This window comes from Zootoca vivipara, chromosome 11 (genome assembly GCF_965207765.1).
Source record: "Zootoca vivipara chromosome 11, rZooViv2.hap1.1, whole genome shotgun sequence".
Taxonomy (NCBI): Eukaryota; Metazoa; Chordata; class Lepidosauria; order Squamata; family Lacertidae; genus Zootoca; species Zootoca vivipara.
The window spans coordinates 6,219,568-6,234,357 of NC_142594.1; positions in this window are offsets into that span (position 1 = coordinate 6,219,568).

The window sequence follows — 14,790 nt, forward strand, 5'->3', positions numbered from 1 at the left end:
GCTAAAAAGCCTTGAAAATGCCAGAAGTTCTGTATGTGCATCGTTGCTGGGAAGCCACAGCACTGTCAGGATCCTGACCAAGAGGAGAAAGGATTGGAAGGGAAGCCACCAGGATGCTTTCTCATGGTACCCAGAACCCCATATCACAGTTCCACAATTAATTTTCAAGTTCTTTGTATGTAATCGGGGCTTTATGCAAAGCGTGGGAGGGGATCATAGATCACACACACACACATTTGTGCAAGAATCAAACAAGATCCGCTTGTGTTTTCCCCTCACTTACCCATGGAATAAATGCATAAGATCCCTCTTCTCATTAAATCCAGACATGCGTAGAGATTGCACACAAGTAATCTTCTTTCACCATTTTCAGTCGAATAATTTAACAATTTTTTAAAAAATCTTATTTAAAAATCCCATGGCCAGTCCAGGGCATTTTGCCACCCGAGGCAAAAGAGGATGTCCACAATCCCATGTTTAATCTAACCAGACTGGCCCTTGACTCTTTCTTCAATGCTGGTGAGTGGACAACAAGCTCTCTATGGGACTTCTTCTTTGGCGATCACTCGTAGCCGAGTAAGATTGTCTTCCATGAACATGGTTTTAACAGTGAGTCTGTAAGTGACTGTGGAGGCCAATTCTGGATCCACACGTCCTTCCACAGTGGGGACATAGCATGTTTCTCCCTTTTGTCCTCAATTTGAGTGTCTTCAAAACTCATGACATCTTTGTTCTACAACTGGAGCGCTCGCAGGCCAGTGTTTCCCAGTTGTCAGTTTTATACCACTTTATATAGATAGATAGGGACCCAGGTGGCGCTGTGGGTTAAACCACTGAGCCTAGGGCTTGCTGATCAGAAGGTCAGCGGTTCGAATCCCTGTGACGGGGTGAGCTCCCGTTGCTCGGTCCCAGCTCCTGCCGACCTAGCAGTTCGAAAGCACGTCAAAGTGCAAGTAGATAAATAGGAACCGCTACAGCGGGAAGGTAAACAGCATTTCCGTGCGCTGCTCTGGTTCGCCAGAAGCGGCATTGTCATGCTGGCCACATGACCTGGAAGCTATACGCCGGCTCCCTCGGCCAATAATGCGAGATGAGCGCGCAACCCCAGAGTCGGTCACAACTGGACCTAATGGTCAGGGGTCCCTTTACCTTTAGATAGATAGATAGATAGATAGATAGATAGATAGATAGATTTGCTTTGAGAGAGTCTTTACACACCTCTTTGGGACATAGGGCAGCACTCAAAGCTCATGCAGCGCTATTCTCCAACACTGCCCTACCATTCCCTGCTTCCTGGCACCTGCTGCCAGATAAAAGCAGATTCTCCACTGCTGAGCTTTGGCCCTTCTCCAAAGCACCCTAGGGATTCATGATGAAGCTTACCACCTTGATGGAGGCCCACCTTGTAGTGAATTCTGATTTCATGGAGCCACCACTGAGAAAGCCCTTTTCTTCATGCTCTCCAATTTAAGTAAACTTGGTGCGGGCAAGTGAGAAAAGCCTCCCAAACTGATATTCGCGTGCAGGCAGGTTGGTACATCAGTGCAAGAATTAGGGGATCCCTTAAAGCAGCAGTGCCCACTTAGGGGTCCTGGGTATCCCTGAGGGTCCACGGCCCCATTCCTTGCCTCCCCTCCAACTAAATTTTTGTAACTTTTGCATGATACCGAGGTACCACTGTACCTAAAATCATTTGCTTATTAGAGGCTACCCCACTCCCCCCCCCAAAAAAAAATTCTTTGCAGAGGTAACTACCATAGAGTTATCCAAATGTTTAGAAGTAGGGGGTCCATGGCTTTTGAAAAAGAGGGTGTCCTTGGCAATTAGCTAATTGGGAACAACTACCTTCAAGAAATCCTTTGGCTATAGCCTTTTAAACTGGGGCTGGTGTGTTGTTTCTGAGCTCCTCTGGTGAACAGCACTATAATAATGATAATAATAATAATAATAATAATAATAATAATAATAATAATAATAATGGTAAAGGTAAAGGGGCCCCTGACCATCAGGTCCAGTCGTGTCCGACTCTGGGGTTGCGGCGCTCATCTCGCTCTGTAGGCCGAGGGAGCCGGCGTTTGCCCGCAGACAGCTTCCGGGTCATGTGGCCAGCATGACAAAGCTGCTTCTGGCAAACCAGAGCAGCGCACGGAAACACTGTTTACCTTCCTGCCGGAGCGGTCCCTATTTATCTACTTGCACTTTGATGTGCTTTCAAACTGCTAGGTGGGCAGGAGCTGGGACCGAGCAACGGGAGCTCACCTCGTTGCAGGGATTCGAACCGCTGACCTTCTGATCAGCAAGTCCTAAACTCTGTGGTTTAACCCACAGCGCCACCTGGGTCCCAATAATAATAATAAAAATCTGTAAAACCCACTTTCTGACATGCCCTTACAAAAGGCAACGAGGTCAGGTGTCTTCTCATGCCCACCCCACCATACGGGCTTATAAAAAAAAGGATACTATGTAGAAATTGCAAGGAAAGATGTTTTAAATCAGGACAGCAGCAGCGACCGGGGGGGACCGAGGGACCCCGTCAGCTAATGAAGCATTCATTTAAAAGGAAATTGACTGAGCTTGTGGCCAATGCCACTCTTGTTCCCCACCCTTGACCTGCCTTATCTCCCCCTGTAGGGACCTGTCCAGGCCCCCTGGTGCCCCAGGAACAAGCCCCCCCCCCGGGCCTGTCTCCCTTCATGCTCGGCTAGCTTTTCTCCGAAGTCTTTTTCCTGCCTGCGGTGATTAAGTCGCCCTTGGAGTCACTGCCTGGTTCTGCCCAGGCAGACGCTGAGCTCTCTGAAAGGAAGTGAGAGAAGGCTTCTTTCTTGACCTACTTCTAGCGGAGAAAAGGAAAGCGGCGTGCCTTTCTGAAGTCCACTGGAAGGAATGAGTCAGGAAACGCCCTTGAAGGCGTCCCTGCCCATGTTGAATCGCAGAATCGAAGCCTCACATTTGTGTGACACAAAGCCCCGTTCTTCAATTCATTTCTGACACTGTGAGAAATGCTCGTTCTGTGGCTGGTGCCTGTGGAGGGGGCCTTGTGGGGAAATAGAAGTGGTAAATAATGTGGGGGGGGGGCAGCAGGAGAGGCAATAAACTAAATAAATATTTGTCTCCAATCCCAATAGACTCCACATTTGAGGGGGAATTACTGTACTCGGGAGCTTCATCCTGAGGTAAGTTATCTGAGCGGATCCCCCCCCCCCCAATTCTAAACAACTCTTGTAGTGGAGTCTCATGGCTACATTTTGAATCATAGAATTGTGGAGTTGGAAGGGACCCCAAGAGTCATCTAGACCAACCCGCTGCAATGCAGGAATCTCAGCTAAAGCACCCATGACAGGTGGCCATCCAACCTCTGCTTAGCCTTTTCCCTTCAGCGCAAGATGCATACAGTGGTACCTCGGTTTATGAACACAATTGGTTCCAGAAGTCTGTTCATAAACTGAAGTGTTCATAAACTGAAGCGAACTTTTCCCATTGAAAGTAATGGAAAGTGGATTAATTCGTTCCAGATGGGTCTGCGGCGTTCGTAAACCGAAAATTCATAAACCGAGGTGCTCATAAGCCGAGGTTCCACTGTATTTCCAAGCATGTCATGCGCATGGGTGTCTGCAGAAGTAATTTGGTGCAGGGAGGCCTATAGGTTGGTGACTTGACTCTCTGCAATCTTCGCACAGCTGAAGCCCCTGCGCCACCACACGGTGCTGAGGAAAAAGCAAAGAGAAATGCCGTGGTGTGCTGTGTGCTGTTGGTGATTCAGTGTACGGCAGGGGGTAGTACCTTTCAGAGCCGACTTGTAACAAATTGCTTCGTTTATCCCTTTGACAATAACAAAGCAAGGCAGTAGGAAGGCACGCAGCTTCCATTTGTCCATTGAACAGCAATACTGTAAGACTCTAAACCAAGTTGTTGTTTTAAACACCCTAAGGCTGAATTTCACACTTTTTACGCACAATCTGTCCTTGCTGTGGTGAATGCAAGGCGTAAGGTCTGAAACCAGCCAGGTGTTTTTGTTGTTCTTAACGATTGTCTGTCCATAACATAAAGGAAAATGTAACAGCAAGTGGAACATCCTTTAAACAAAAACTGGAGTCTTGGGCAAAATGGCCACTAACATATGTCCTTGGGTTAGGTCTGCAACTTTTGGAGATCTGTCCTCTCTGGAATATCTCTTTGGCAGTTGTTTCCCCTGGCTTTTTGCCTTGCCTTGCCTTGCCTTGCCTTGCCTTGCCTTGCCTTGCCGGAATATTCCACCAGCTTGGAGCAACCAACTTCAGAAGATTCCTGCCACAGCTTACAGATGATGAAGCACTAATGGGTCAAGTCTTCTTCCTCCTCCTCTTTCCCTTTAGCCCCTTCGCTGTTTCTTAGGGTGGAGCATAAGACGTGGGTGACAGATCACCTGGTGTGGTTCACTGAAGATCAGAATGTAAGGGGCAGGCTGCTGATTTCTACCAATAATTTCTGGTGCTGAGCGGTTGGGTTTTGGGGCGCGTGTTGTTCCCTTTCAACCAGTTGTCTCCTTGGGCTGGCCAGGAGGGACACTGTCCTTATGCTGTGTAACTGGGTTTCCTTCACCAGCATCTAGCAGGCACCAAGTTGGAGAAATCTGTGGAAGACCATTGGGCTGTGAGTAGCCCTCAAAAGGCCTGGCCCTGCTATATGAAATCCTTACACTTGCATTGCCAGGGACTGAACATGGAACCTGCAGCATACAAGCTCCATTGCTGAACCTTCCCTTGTTCAAGTCTAGCGCAAGATCCTCTATGGTCCTTCTGTGTTTTTGCATATGGTGAGGATTAGGAGCATACCTGCCAAGTTCTGGCCTGAGAAATAAGGGACTGGGCCGGAAGTAGCAGACCGGAAGTAGCGCTGCCGCCATTGTGGAACTGGGCGGAACATGCTCAGAAGCGACTTTTGATGCTGCTCTGCCCTGTTCCAAAATGGCCACCGCACTAGAAGTCACACTGCAGCCATTTTGGAACTGGGCAAAGCAGCATCCAAAGTCGCTTCTGAGCATGCTCCGGCCAGTTCCAAAATGGCCACCACGCCAGAATAAACCGGGGAAAAACAAAAAAAAATCCGTTTTTCCGGCTGGGAACAGCTGGAAAAACAGGGGTTTCCTAGGGAATACGGGAGACTTGGCAGCTATGATTGGGAGTCAGCAAACATGTTGGCTTACCTGCCATCTATATCAATCTTGTTATAGCTCCACTCTGGTAAAAATCCACAAAGAGGGGAGGAAGAGCACTCCATCCTTTTAATTAAATGCTCTAATTCCGAACCCAGGAGGAAGAACCACTTATTAACTAGATTAGAGTTAAATAACACGAGGATTTTGTTTATTAAAAATCCTGTGCTGTTTTTATCTTCTAATACAAGAACGTGTCACTCTGAATCTGAGTTGTGGCTTCAGATTCCTCTACCCCCCCCCCCAAAAAAAGCAGACCTGTCATGGTGCATTCTGCTAAAAAAAAAAAAGTTAGCGGGGAAGATTTATGTTGTGCAGATGTGGTTCTGCAGCATGTCAAGTGCCTTAAACTGAAGTTGCAAGCAGCTTTAAAAGGATAGGAATCCTTGTCTTCTTACACAGGGAAAAAAAAATCTAAAATGCATTTAACTGCTAATTTAGTAGCTCTGCGTGAGTGCTGATTGGAAAGGGGAGAGGAAGACCTGGGGACCTTGTCTGAAATAATGGGTCTGTTTTGTGTTATCTATATTGTGGCCAGACTATATCAAAATTATAAAGATGCACAGTGGCCATAATCTGTATGGCATACAGTGGAACCTCGGTTTATGAACACCTCGGTTTACGAATTTTCGGTTTACGAATGCCACGGACCCATCTGGAACGGATTAATCCACTTTCCATTACTTTCAATGGGAAAGTTCGCTTCAGTTTATGAACGCTTCAGTTTATGAACAGACTTCCGGAACCAATTACACCCATGCTTCGGGTTGTGGGATGCAAAGGGTTAAGTGCAGTCAAGTCACAACAATCCCTAGATAGTCCACTTGGAGGACTGAGGAGGAGGATATGACTAAGCGTAGTTTCCTCTTCCTTCACATGCAAATGAGTTGAGGAAGTGGCAGATAAATCCTGAAGGAAACAGCCATTTCCCCTCTCTTGGACCAGACCTCTTGGACTACACACATCTTAGTGAGTCTCTCCCTCAAGGCCTCCAGCCTAGAGAGAGAGATGAGATGGAGTCTCACTTCCTATAAGTGAACTTCACAATGTATATATTACCTTTTAACTAAGCAAGTCTACCTCTTGAGTGTGCTGTACCTCGAGATGCTTGTAAGTAAACATCTTTTATACTTTTAAGAGCATTGTGTTGTGTCTTTTCTTTTAAGAGGGAAAAAGGGGAAATACCAGGAAAATACACTTTATTTTAGTGGCTTAAATCAAGCCTGCGCAAACGTTCTTCTGCTGTGTATTTTGCAAAAGGGGAATGTTTTACTCTGCTAAAGTTTTGTGCTTGCTAGCGCAAGCGGGGATAGGATATATTAAACAATATCTCCTCATCCACATTCCTGAACATTCCCACATAGGGTTATTGCGGCCCAGAGTTGCGTATTTTGTGTATTTTTGAAGGATTGATTTGGATTGTGATTTTGAACTCTGTAGGATTTTTCCAGTTAGGATTTCCTGGTTGAGCACATGGTCTCTTTGTTCTGCAGTGTGCTTGGGGGATTAACTACCCCTCCCCTCCCTCAGAGTTTACAGCACTGAGAAAGCTCAGAGGTAGTGAAGATATTTTTGAGATTTTGAATTTGATTTTTGAAAGATTTTTGAATTTTGGAAATTTTTGAAGTTTTAAGATGGCAAGCTCCAGTTTTGATAGTGAGGCAAGACCAAGTTTTATGCTGCTGGATGACAATAATTTTGTGCAGTGGAAGCAGCGCGTTTTAGTTTATCTTGCTGCTAGGCGTGTTCTGCAGGCCATTAAGGAAGAAAAGCCTACAGGAACCGATGCAGAAGCTTTAGCTAAGATAGAAGCTTGGAGTATTAAAAATGATGAAGCCAAGCACATAATTTTGAGCAGTTTGAGGAATGAGCATCTATCAATGATAAATTTTGAAGATGATGCATCTAAGATCCTAGAGGACATTGAACGCATTTATGCACAATCTACAGAGAGTTCCTATAGATACTTGTTGGATAAGTTACTCAAGTTGAAGATGAATTCTAGAGAAGAGTTTACAGAGCATTTTAAGAATTTTTCTGAGATTGTTCAAAGAATTGCCCTTACTCCCAGAGCCTTTGATGATGTGACTAAAGTAACGTTTATGCTTGCATCATTGGGACCTACGTTTGCTCCATTTAAAAGTATAATGGATCACACAAAGGATTTAACTTTTAATGAGCTTATCAACCATTTAAGAGAGGAATGCAGAGATAGCCTTGATTCTCAAGAAAGGAATCCAAGGAGGAAGGATAGCAGCTATGCATCCAAGCATTTTGGAAAGTCCAGACAGACATCTAGAGAAATAATTTGTTTTAAATGCAATGGGAAAAACCACATAGCAAGGAACTGCAAGAGTCAAAATGGGGATAAAGTTGAATCCCACCCCTCAAAACCACAAGGTGTTAAGAAGGGGAGTCATGAGCAAACCATGTTGATGCAGGAGAGGAGTTTAGCTGTCCAGGATTGTGAAAATAAGCGCAATAAGTGGATTCTTGACAGTGGAGCGAGTTCTCATTTCTGTTATGAAAAGGAGTATTTTAATGAGATTAATGGGGATGAAACCTCTGAAATTGAGATTGCTGATGGCAACATTGTAAAGGCAATTGGTTCAGGAACTGTGAATTTGAAATTCAACGTAGATCATGAAACAATTAATACTAAGATAACTGAAGTTAAGTTTGCACCAAAGCTTAATTGCAACTTACTCAGCGTGTCCAGTTTGGACAGGAAAGGTTTTAAAATTACATTTGAAAAAGGACAATGTATTGTGACTAAGCATGATGAAGTTTATGTTCAAGGCACACTAAAGGATGGTGTATATGAGCTTAATGTTTCAGAGAACCAGCAGAACCAGTCTGCAAAGGTGGCGCAACCAAGTCAAAAGGACGAAGGAAGTCTGGAACTCTGGCACAAGAGACTTGGACACAGAGACACCAACGTTATTCTGGAACTACAGAAAGGTGATCTTGTGAGAGGTCTGCAGGTAAAGCAAAGCAACACAAATACACCAACATCAAAATGTATAACTTGTGTTAGTGAGAAAGCAACTAAACCTTCTTTCCCACGTTGTGCAGAGAAGAGAAGCACTAAAGTATTGGACATTGTCCATACAGATCTATGTGGACCAATGAATGTGTCTTCTCTAGGAGGTAATAAATATATTTTGATATTTTTGGACGATTTCTCGAGATTCTGCGTAGCCTACTTTATCAAGGAGAAGAGTGAGACAGTGGAATTGTTCAGGGACTATCTTAACATGGTCAAGAACAAGTTCCAGCGAGCCCCTTCCATTTTAATGTCCGATAATGGTGGGGAATTTTGTTCACATGAGATGCAGGCCGTCATGGCTAGAGAAGGCATATCACACGTGACCACAGTTGCCTACACACCCCAACAAAACTCAATTGCAGAGAGGAAATTTAGATCCATTTTGGAAATGACAAGGTGCATGCTAAAGGAAGCTAACTTGTCACACAGGCTGTGGGGTGAAGCGGCTCGTTGCTCAGTCTATCTTCAGAACAGACTGCCCACAAAAGGCGCAGAGCGCACACCATTTGAACTTTGGCATGGAAAAGCCCCAAATTTGTCACATATACGTGTATTTGGAAGTTTGTGCTACTATCATGTGCCCAAGGAGCACAGACACAAACTTGATTCCAGAGCGAAGGCAGGGATCCTAGTTGGGTACGCTTCTGGAGGAAAAGGATATAGAGTCTTGGATCCGCAAACTGGCAAGACAAGTTCGCAGCATGTAATTTACTTCGATGAGCAAGGCAAAGTTGATACAAAGGACACTGCCATTGATTGTTCCAAGGAGCCACAGGATGAGGAATTTGTGATTTTTCCTTTTGAACCAATACAAAGTACTAATCCAACTTCTAGTGTCGTAGCACCCCCTATAGGTGACACCCGAGAAGACGTGGAGGTCCAGGCCCCTGGCAGCACCAGAGACGAAGATGATGACGAGCAGCTGTATGGGGATATGCCACTGCTGGAGGAGGATGAGGAAGCTGATGCGGTCGAAAGACCAGAGGTCAGACGCTCATCCAGAACCAACAGAGGTGTTCCACCATTACGGCTGTCCTACCTTACAAGGTCGGCGTCTCCACAGGAACCTTCCAAATGGGAAGAGATAGAGAGGATGCCACCAGATGAAGCCAGTCTCTGGAGGAAAGCTGCTCAGGAGGAGATAGATGCACTTCATCGGAACAGGACCTGGACACTCACAGAACTACCTCCTGGTAAGGAAGCAATTGGAAGTAAATGGGTGTTCAAGGTTAAAAAGGGTTCAGAAGGGGAGGTGCAACGCTACAAAGCTAGGCTTGTGGCACAAGGTTTTTCCCAGAAGTATGGAGAGGATTACGATCAAGTGTTTGCACCGACAGTTCGATACAGCAGTGTCAGACTACTTTTAAGTATTGCAGCATCTAAGCAAATGTCAGTTTACCATATTGACATTGCGACAGCCTTTCTTCACGGCGAAATTTCTGAGCAGATTTATATGAAGCAGCCCAAAGGTTTCATTAAACCAAATGAGGCACATCTAGTGTGCAAGCTGCAGAAAGGACTTTATGGTTTGAAGCAAGCAGCGAGGGCTTGGAACCAGAAACTCCATGAGATGCTGGTGCAGCTTGGGTACAAGCAAGGGACTGCTGATAAGTGCTTGTACACCAAACAAAGGAATGGACAGTTTTCGTACATTTTAGCCTTTGTTGACGACCTTTTAATTTCTACGTCAAATGAGAAAGACTATAAAGACATAGTCAAACACCTCAACAGGGAAGTAGAGGTCAAGGAACTTGGAAAAGTGAAATACTACTTGGGAATTCAAGTTGAGAGAGAAGAGGATGGATCGTTCTTACTCAGCCAAAGGCAAAAGATAACTGAACTGATTGAAAGCATGCAGATGCAGGACGCACACCCAGTTGCGACACCGATGGCCACAGACTTCTTGAAGAATCAACAAGGTTCGAAGTTGCTGCCAAACAACACGCAATACAGGTCAGCGATTGGCAAACTTTTGTATTTGGTTACCACATGCAGACCTGACCTGGCAAGTGCAGTGGGGATCCTAAGTAGGAAAGTAAGTTGTCCCACTGAGCATGATTGGGCTGGAGTTAAGAGGGTTGTTCGTTATCTAAAGGGAACCATGGACTGTAAATTAAAACTGCCAGCTGTCAGAGACCCTAAACTGCTTGGGTACACTGATGCGGATTGGGCTGGGGACAATAAGGATTATAAATCCACAAGTGGCTATGTTTTTATGTATGGGGACGGAGCTATTGCATGGGGCAGCTATAAACAGAAATGTGTAGCTTTATCGTCCACAGAATCTGAGTACATTGCGGCTTCGGAAGCTTGCAGAGAGATCCCCTGGCTGGATCAGCTCCTGAAGGACTTTGGCGTGCCAAGAACGGGACCTGTCAGCTTGATGGAGGACAATCAGAGCAGTATGAAGCTGACACAAAGTGAAAAGTTCCTTGCACGCACCAAACACATTGGGGTCAGGTACCACTACATACGCCAGGTGATCGAGGATGGACTTGTTGAAATGTGTTACTGCAACACTGACCAGATGACTGCAGATGTCCTAACAAAGCCCCTGCCAAGAGAGAAGTTCCAGGATCTTCGTGGCAAGCTGGGACTCTTGGGTGGTTGATTAAAGTTATTTATGTATGTTTTTGTGTATGTTGTGAATTGCCTGAGAAGGGGTTTGTGGGATGCAAAGGGTTAAGTGCAGTCAAGTCACAACAATCCCTAGATAGTCCACTTGGAGGACTGAGGAGGAGGATATGACTAAGCGTAGTTTCCTCTTCCTTCACATGCAAATGAGTTGAGGAAGTGGCAGATAAATCCTGAAGGAAACAGCCATTTCCCCTCTCTTGGACCAGACCTCTTGGACTACACACATCTTAGTGAGTCTCTCCCTCAAGGCCTCCAGCCTAGAGAGAGAGATGAGATGGAGTCTCACTTCCTATAAGTGAACTTCACAATGTATATATTACCTTTTAACTAAGCAAGTCTACCTCTTGAGTGTGCTGTACCTCGAGATGCTTGTAAGTAAACATCTTTTATACTTTTAAGAGCATTGTGTTGTGTCTTTTCTTTTAAGAGGGAAAAAGGGGAAATACCAGGAAAATACACTTTATTTTAGTGGCTTAAATCAAGCCTGCGCAAACGTTCTTCTGCTGTGTATTTTGCAAAAGGGGAATGTTTTACTCTGCTAAAGTTTTGTGCTTGCTAGCGCAAGCGGGGATAGGATATATTAAACAATATCTCCTCATCCACATTCCTGAACATTCCCACACGGGTTAAGTACGCTTCAGGTTGAGTACTCCGCGGACCCGTCTGGAACGGATTAATCCACTTTCCATTACTTTCAACACTGTATTGTAAACCTGTTGTAAATAAGCCAGTGGGCTTTTCTCAGTAGATTAGATTGAGGGAGGTTAGCATGGAAAAGAGGAGACTGAGAGGAGGCAAATATCATAAGGCAGACTCGAGCTGTAGCTACAGGGGTCTAGCCAGGTTTTTTGCCCCATTAACAAACAACAGTTCCCAGGATTCTTTGGGGCAAACTTTGTGCTTTAGATGTACATTAAAGGTATGTTGTGGATGTGCCCTGACTCCTCTTATCACATGATTATAGCAGTGCAAGAAAGTCACTGCAGATGCTCAGAAAAATCACAAGTCTTCCTTTGATTGGGTTTTTGCCATCCCCAGTGGCCAGACTTGCTACCTAGATCTGGATGTAAAATAGGGGTGTCTTGTGACCCTCCAATCCCTTCTAGTGATGGTGATCTAGTTTTCTCTCTGAAGCTCTTTCTCGGCTATCTAACTCTTTGTCGGGGAATTGGCTTCTCTGAAGAAAATGTTGAATATATTTTCTTTAAAAAAAATAGCTGCTGATTCAATGTTTCCTCTCTCTTGTTTCTTCCATGGCAATTAAGCCTCTTTTTGCCCCCCACTGATAAGCTGTGGGCCAGGGACCCTTCAATCCATTTGGTTCCTTAGACAGAAGAAAGGCATTGGCAGAGTTCTGGGCCTGTGAGTAGAGATGGATTGTGGAGTGTTTTGGAACACTAGAGCCAAAAACAAAGCCATAGTCTGTAAACAAGAGGTGATGAATTTTGGATAAAAGTTACAGATTTCTTTAATCGCCAGGGACTTTGTATTTATATCTTCCAGTAATCAGAACTAACTGCTGTGTCTAGGATTAAAGAAACAGGCATGAATAATGAATTTTTCATCACAGTGGTAAGCTCGAAATGTTTTCCTGCGCTATTATGATATATCTCTGTCTGTGCATTTATGGCAAATGTTTTCTGCTTACAAACACAAGGAAGTAACCTTTTATTTAAACTAAGACTTCCTTGGCTTACCTTGCTTCCAGGTGTTTCTTAGCTTCGTCTTCAGTGTCGGGAGGGGAGAGAGAATTTCTGCTGTTCATCAGGCAAAGGCTTTTCCCACCTGCCTTGCCACACCCTCCAGCCCTGGGAGCCTGGCCCAGACATTGAGAACAGCACAAGCAGCAGGGAAGAGAGGAGTTCAGGGGTATTTTTAAAAAGCAATTTTATAAGCTTGTTTCTCCATTTGATCCCTTTGCATGGTTTTGTGTGTTTTTTGGTACTTTATGCATTGTGATTTGCTGTTATTTTTATTGTTTACAGATTAGGAATTATTCATAATTGATAAGTGTAAACTGTTTAATTATTATTTGCTGATGTTTAATTTTACTGTCTACTGTTGGATTCTAATGGATTATTCAATATTGCTTCATTTGATACAAGTTGTTTATTTAAAAGTTATCATTACTTTTCATATTGGATCAGATTGTTACTATTAATTTTTGGTGTTTTTTTATTATTATTATTATTATTGTCATTTGTGTTGGAAGCTGCCCAGAGTGGCCGGGGCAACCTAGCCAGATGGGCAGGGTAATAATAATAATAATAATAATAATAATAATAATAATAATAATAATAATAAATAAATACAAACCCCAACCCTCAGATTGCTAGTATGTAGAGACCCTAATTCTCTATGGGCCATTTATACAGTAGTCTCATTTTCAATATATTATCCCAGGTGGATAACCTGCAGCCCTTGGACTCACTTCCAAGGAGGAAGAAGGAAGCAGAGAGGGAGCTGAAACACAATGGAAGGAAGGCGGCTGGGAGAAAGCCATTTGCAAGAGGCCGGATCAGACCTCTGGCAAGAAGAATCTGTCCCTTCCCTGGCAGCAGGCAGGGCTGGATTTAAGTTTGATGAGGCCCTAAGCTACTGAAGGTAATGGGGCCCTTTATATGTCCAGCTGTCCTTTGTCAGCAACAAATTGTCGCTGTTTTTGTGTTGAATATCTGCTATATGGTAATGTTGCTATGCTATGTTGGTAACTGCTCTTGGTCATTGACATGCAGCTTGCAAGAATCAGCTTTGCAAAGTCCCTGCCTTGATGTGGTATAGGTAATTAATAGGTATCTAAGGCCATTTGCACATAACAAAATATGTATGTTATCAAAGTAATTGTTACAACCAGTCCATGCAGAAGGTAAAGGTAAAGGGACCCCTGACTATTAGGTCCAGTTGCGGACGACTCTGGGGTTGCGGCATCATCTCGCTTTATTGGCCGAGGGAGCCAGCGTGACTAAGCCGCTTCTGTCGAAACCAGAGCAGTGCATGGAAACACCATTTACCTTCCCGCCGGAGCGGTACCTATTTATCTACTTGCACTTTGACGTGCTTTCGAACTGCTAGGTTGGCAGGAGCTGGGACCGAGCAACGGGAGCTCACCCCGTTGCGGGGATTCAAACCCCTGATCTTCTGATCGGCAAGCCCTAGGCTCTGTGGTTTAACCCACAGTGCCACCAGCATCCAGTCTAGAATGTAGACACCCTATATATAGAAATGAGCAAACCAGTGATATTTTAGGGAGCAGGCTAGCAGGCCATTACTTACATCATAGGAGCCTACACGAAACAAAACACTGTTGCTGTATGTAGGTTTTATTTTATTTGTTTTTTTATCTTATATTTTGGAAATGTAAATCCAGTTGTTTTTTCCTTTAAATTTTGGGGGGGCACTCAAGAGAGTGGGGCCCTAAGCTGTAGCTTGTTTATCTTATATGTAAATGTGGCGCTGGCAGCAGGTGCGTGGGGAGCAAGCGAGAGAGGTAAGTGCGTGGGAGTGAAAGAGAAAGGGTAGCTCACCCACTTTTAGATCTGCCTCACATACTCCTGGGCCTGTTCCTGCCCACAGTAAGCATGCAACTCCCGACAGGAGGCAGCTCCTCCCCTTATAAATAAATAAGTCCCACTCTGTTTTGAAAGCACCAGTCATTGCAGAATCTAGGTATGGTTCCTAGGCAGATAGAGGTGGAATCTAGACACATATTAAAAGAAAACCACTGTGAAAATGCTTTTAAAAAATGTGTTTCGAAAAATACATTGAATTTGCCATTAGCTTGCCATTGCCATCTATTGTCACATTTGTATAATGCACTTAAAATGTTACATTTGCATCTGTGTAGCTGAGTCCAGGGAATCAGAATAATAACACTGACTGAGTTTTCTGAGCTTTCGTTTATTGTTGCTGCTGT